We start from the raw sequence: 6,660 nt of genomic DNA, 5'->3' as shown, positions 1-6,660 counted from the left end.
TTGGTGCTGGTAACGTGGGAGATTTGTACAAGGTAAAAGGAATTTTGAATAAGGAAGGCTATCACTCAATTTTGCAACGCCATGCCATACCCTGTGGACAGCGCTTGATTGGAGCCAATTTCCTCCTATAACAGGACAATGACCCAAAGCACACCTCCAAATTATGCAAGAACTATTTAGGGAAGAATCAGGCAGCTAGTATTCTGTCTGTAATGAAGTGGCCAGGGGAGTCACCAGATCTCAACTCTATTGAGCTGTTGTGGGAGCAGCTTGACCGTATGGTACGCAAGAAGTGCCCATCAAGCCAATCCAACTTGTGGGAGGTGCTTCAGGAAGCGTGGGGTGAAATTTCTTCAGATTACCTCAACAAATTAACAGCTAGAATGCCAAAGGTCTGCAATGCTGTAATTGCTATAAAGGGAGCATTCTTTGACGAAAGCAAAGTTTGAACGACAAAATAATTATTTCAAATAAAAATCATTATTTCTAACCTTGTCAATGTCTTGACTGTATTTTCTATTCATTTTGCAACTCATTTGATAAATAAAAGTGTGAGTTTTCATGGAAAACACGAAATTGTCTGGGTGACCCCAAACTTTTGAACGGTAGTGTATATAATCTATATGTCTGAATATAAACAGAGACTTCAGCCCCTCCCCCTCCCTCAGACATGGAAGCAGCCTCTGCCCAGAGGGAAAGAGAAGCAGCAGCCCTGTCATGGCTGTGTAGGGGAGGGGGGCGCTCCCCCCCAACCCCCCATCCTGAGACCACTGAGCCTCCACACCCCTGGACTAATGCACACCCAGAGCTCCCCATATGGTGACTACTACCCAAACACACACACACACACACACACCAGGGGCTAACCAGAGCACTAATGATGCTAGAAAACCCCATTGAAGTTAGCCTCATGAAGGGCATGTACATTTCAACCCTGCAAACCCAGTGGTAGATGGTTACCACTGATGATGTTACCACTGAAGAGATCTGTCCTCTCTAAGGGGTTATATATATATATATATATATATATATATATATTTAGTTTTTTATACTCATTCTTGCGCAGACAAGTATATAGTTTGTCCCAACACGAGAAAGAGATCGGAGAGAGATTTTCCCGTTGTCTGAGAAGCATTTTCGGAGTGCAGAGACAAACGGAGTGCCCGTTGTTTTTTAGCAGGTACGTTTGGGAACCAGCGACCTGGAAATATAGCCTAGATCAGCGCTTCTCAACCGGGGTGCCGCGGCACACTGGGGCGCCCCCTGGTGTCTTCAGGGGTGCCGTCAAATAATTCTATATTCTGAAACAGAGCCAACTCCATCCAGCTCTACATCGAAGGTAGATACCAGCAGTAAGGCCAAAAAAAGACAATACGATGACAACTACTTAAATTAATTATTTATTGATATATATAATAATAATTTATTTATTATGCACGGGCAGTGCCAAGGGCTTCATCAGTAGGGTCAAAGCGCAAAACCCAGGCATGCGAACAACCCACTGCTTTCTTCACAGAGAGGCACTTGTTGCAAAGACGCTACCCAAAGAGCTGTCAGATGTACTGGACAGAGCGGTGGACGTTGTTAATTTCATCAAGACGCGCCCGTTAAAGAGCCGTCTGTTTTCAATCCTATGCGAGGAAATGGGAGCAGAGCATCATAGCTTGCTACTACACACAGCCGTCCGCTGGCTTTCGCGTGGGAAGGTGTTGGGCCGACTGTATGAGTTAAAAGAAGAACTGAATACCTTCCTGATAGGAGAGAAATATGCACATGCGGAGATGCTCGCAGATGAGCGATGGTGCGCAAAACTTGCGTACTTGGCCGATATCTTTAAGCATCTCAATGAGCTGAACATTAAAATGCAAGGCAAAGAAGAAAACCTTCTCACCTCGTCTGACAAACTGCGTGGCTTCAGATCTAAGCTCACACTCTGGCGTTCCTTTGTGGAACAGGGCAGGCTTGATATGTTTCCCTTGTGTCGTGTGCATTCAAACAGCAGTACACTTTCTGACCTCATCACTCAGCATCTGAAAACTCTTGACGAGCGATTTAGGCACTATTTTCCATCTGAGTCTTATGCAGAGTTTGACTGGGTCCGTGATCCTTGGAGTTCAAGTGCACTCAAGAGCTCAAGTGAATTGTCACTGCCAACACAGGAGCAACTGGCAGAGATCAGGGAAGATCGCACATTGAAAATTAAATTTCAGGACATGGATTTGGACAGGTTTTGGGTATCAGTGGAAAACGAGTACCCACTAGCTTCAAGTAGCGCCGTTGCTATTCTTCTACCCTTCTCCACAACGTATTTGTGCGAACTGAGCTTTTCAAGCCTGACGTACATCAAAAACAAGTACAGGGAGCGACTGAGGGCTGTGGACCAGGAGCTCCGTGTCTGCCTCTCATCCATCCCTGCCAGAATAGGACCAGGAGCTCCGTGTCTGCCTCTCATCCATCCCTGCCAGAATAGGACGGTTGTGTGCGTCTTCCCAGGCGCAGGTCTCCCATTGATGGTGAGTCACACTCCCTCCCCTCTCTCTCAATAGCCGTTGTGTGTGTGTGTGTGCGCGCACGTTATATGGGGCCGTCTGAGTGATGCAGTGTCATTTTTGAATAGCTATATTTTAGACTGGGGTGCCTTGAGATTTTATGAACTTTTGAAGGGTGCCGTGACTGAAAAAAGGTTGAGAAACGCTGGCCTAGATGGCATCCAGCATGGATGGCTTCGATGATACTTTGTTCATGTCAGTGTTAAGGGGTAAGTCGTGTCAATTTGTGGATTCATCTAATAGCTAGGCTAGCTAACTAGCATTGTGTCCACGAGGTGAATGGTGCTTGTGTCCATGGTGACGCTAGCTAGCGCGCAGCTAGCTAGTAATAAATTACTTGTGCTAGCTACTAGCTAGAACGTGCTTACTAGCTAGTGCCCTACTAACGTTACTAGATAGATACATAGATGGATAGATAGGTAGGTAATAGCTAGCAATGAGTTCTATGCTCTTTTGTTCGGTTGAAAAAAAGAACTTTGTGCACAGAGCACATGTATGAAATGAAAAACAATGACTTCATTCCATCCAATCCCTTTGCTTCTCTTTTTCCTCCCATCCCTTGGTCCCTCTGCAGCGGTTGTGGACGACAGCACCAGAGGCATTGGGGAGCTGGTGGCCAGGCAGTGCAACCCCAAGATGAACCTGGAGCCGTCCTCCATGGCGCCGCCCCGGCGGGCCCCCGCGGCCCTGCCTGCTCAGCTCCGGGACCAGAAGGTCTCGGTGCTGAAGAAGGAGGTGCGCTCCCTGCTCATATCAAGCAAGCTAAGCCTGTCCCCGGACCAACTGAAACAGGACTACATCAACATGATGGGCCAACCTCTGCCTCTGAAGGCCCTGGGCTTCAGCAATGTGCTGGACATGATGATGGCGATGCCTGACGTGGTGAACGTGAGGTATTTGAAAGACGGCAGCTTGGTGTTGAAAGGTAAGCTGCACAGAGCACATGTGTGAAATGAAAAACAATGACTTCATTCCATCCAATCCCTTTGCTTCTCTTTTTCCTCCCATCCCTTGGTCCCTCTGCAGCGGTTTTGGACGACAGCACCAGAGGCATTGGGGAGCTGGTGGCCAGGCAGTGCAACCCCAAGATGAAGAAACCCTGCAGGGGCGGCTTCTTCTCCCCGCGCTACAGAGAGCCGTCCTCCATGGCGCCGCCCCGGCGGGCCCCCGCGCCCCCGGCCCTGCCTGCTCAGCTCCGGGACCAGAAGGTCTGTCTGATCACCTGTATGTCTGATCACCTGTATGTCTGATCACCTGTATGTCTGATCACCTGTCTGTCTGATCACCTGTATGTCTGATCACCTGTACATCTTCTTTAGAGATTGTAAATCTTAGAGAACCTTCATTCAGTCCTCAAAGCCTCTTTGTGGTGACACAAGTAAAAACACAAGTGTGTGTGTGTGTGTGTGTGTGTGCGTCCAGGTCCGGTCCAGTCCTGGGAAGGTGGTTCCTCTGGACGCCCTGCGGGGTCAGCGCTTGAGGGCTCCCACGCGCAGGGGCCCCCGGGAGCTGATATCTGTGCTGGTGGAGCATGTGGAGTCACCCAGCAACTTCTACATCAGCTTCAACGAGACCCAGGAGGCCCGCGCCCTGGTGGACATGATGATGAAGATGAGGTGAGGAGACGGTGCCGCTCAGACCGGGTAGGAAACATGAACAGGAAATTAATGGTTGCCTTGGTTGTAGTCATGCTGCAGATGATCAGATCTCTTATCAGGTCTAATATCTCAGGTAACCACATGAATGACATAGTAGCTGGAACGTAACCCTATGGTTAGATCAGAGTACTGCATCTTCACTGGTTAAATAGAACCATGAATAGAATAAAAAAAGAAATAATAATAATTCTTCCTTCTTCTAGCATTGCGACTGCCAATGGCCTAGCATAGATCTTAGCATAGATGATTTTTTCTTACAATGACTGATGGATAGATGATTCACTTACTTAAATGTATTTGTTTGAAGTCACTTTGGAGTTTGTGGGACCATGTCTTCCTCCTAGGAGCTGCTACTCCTGTCCTGAGGTGGCGGAGCGCTACGCCCTTCCCTCAGGCTTCGTGCGTCAGGGCCAGGTGTGCTGCGTGGATCCCAGAGAACACGTGGTTCCCATGTGGTTCTACCGCGTCGTCGTCCACCGCATCCTCAGCCAGACCCAGGTGGAGGTCTACTACGTGGACTATGGGGACCTCACCACTGTGGACAGGACCAGCCTCAAGTTCCTCAAGTAGGCTTCTTCTGGTCCAGTTCAGACAGACAGACAGCAATGTAGACAAGTAGGGTTCTTCTGGTCCAGTTCAGACAGTATGCATCAATGAAAGTCAATGGGCCGGTTTCACAGACAAGGCTTACGGCTTCAGTCCTGAATGCGTGTGTCTCACGACCAAAGCGTGAGACTTGGCAGCTCTGTGTGTAGGTGTTCACTCTGTGTTTCATTGTAGCTTGGCTCTCTAAAATAAAGCTGATGTTGAGAAGCTGTATGTGACAAGAAAGCAGTCTGACCCGTAACGATGTCGTACTGTGTCCGTATGGTTTGGGTCGACACCATAGTGTGGGAGACTGCTTCTCGCCACATACTGTAGTGTAAAGTCAATGTTGCGTAAATGTGACGGTCATTTTGATGACAAGTGTTTCGACCTCCTTGTCTGTGTTGTTGTCGTCTCCCTCCATCTCTCTGGTTTCTCACCCCAAGGTCTTGTTACTCTGAGCTCCCGGCACAAGCAGTCCCCTCATCGCTCACTGGAATCAAGCCAATGGGTGTAAGGCTCCACACAATCTCACATCACTCTTATTGACCACCAATCTCCCCAAGCTTTTAACACCATAGAGTCCCATTGACTTCCATAACCCACATTTACATTCAGGATAGCACTCTCCCATTCAAAGCGCTTTGAGTTGCATTCATGTACGAAAGGCGCCATATAAATAAAGTTTTACTTTACTTTACTTACTTAACAATATTAAAAGCCAGTGTTTTGGTGTTCCAGGGCAGTTGGAGTTGGAACGCCACCAGCTCCTTCCAGAAGCTGTGCTGTGAGCGCCCCCTGGTGGGAGCCCTGGACAGCTATCACACAGACTTTCTGCAGGTCTTCCTGTGTGACACAAACACAGAGGAGGAGGGTGTCAAATGTCAGGGCTGTGTAACCCCTTCAAGACCTCCTTTTCTTATTTCCCAGTTGGATTTAATCATGGACATTACCAGTGTGCTTCATTGACACCACTTGAATAGATTATACTCCTACATTTACAGCTGAATACCGCCTTGACCTCAGAGTAGGACACTGTCTTCTTATGCCCCACCTTATGACAACGGAAACCCCGTATTTCTAAGGGGGAAGCATAACTACGACTGTATGGCTGAGTACCGCCACACCTCTGGCCTAAAGAACCAGTCAGGTCGCGGTGTGCCCCTGTCGACGGGCTGAAGAGAACGAAATACGTTCCCCATGGGCTTTCCAGACTGGTGGTTACCACTAGCTGAGTCAAGAGGCCATCTCCTGCCAACTGGGTTAGTAAACTGCCTACTATGGATAACTTCATCATTATCCGCCAACTCGGCAGCTTGCCGTGGAGATTTTACTTCACGTTCGTTTAGGTAGATCTCCACCTCCTTGGGAACACTGGTTTTGAACTGCTCTAACACTACCAGTGTAGTGCTCTAACACTACCAGTTCAGAAAAATCCCATACCTCACTTTACCCAGAAAGCAATTTCATGTTTGTGCCATAGATCTAGGTAAGACTCGCTAGTCTGACTTCTTAATTCCCTAAATCTATGCCGATAGGCCTCAGGTACTCTGCCTCTAACACTGCTTTCCTGAGAGGACCATATTCAAGGCCTACTCTGCAGTCTAGAGCAGCTACTGGCCTCTGATTTTTCCCCGTCAGTACGCTTTGGACTAGGAGAGACCATTTATCCTCTGGCCACTCACTCTCTTTGGCCACCTTCTCGAACATCTCAAAGATGTTCAATTAGCAGTACAAATAGTCAAATCAAATCAAAGGTTATTTGCTATGTTTTCCTAAATGGCAGGCAATTGTGTGGTGTGTGAGGTTTGCAGGCTAACGGTGCCAGCATGTGCAGTTCCCTGCCTTATCTCGGTGTCACAACCCAA

This window comes from Nansenia antarctica (genome assembly GCF_963989245.1).
Source record: "Nansenia antarctica genome assembly, chromosome: 11".
NCBI classification, from domain to species: domain Eukaryota; kingdom Metazoa; phylum Chordata; class Actinopteri; order Argentiniformes; family Microstomatidae; genus Nansenia; species Nansenia antarctica.
This window is presented reverse-complemented; position numbering follows the sequence as displayed.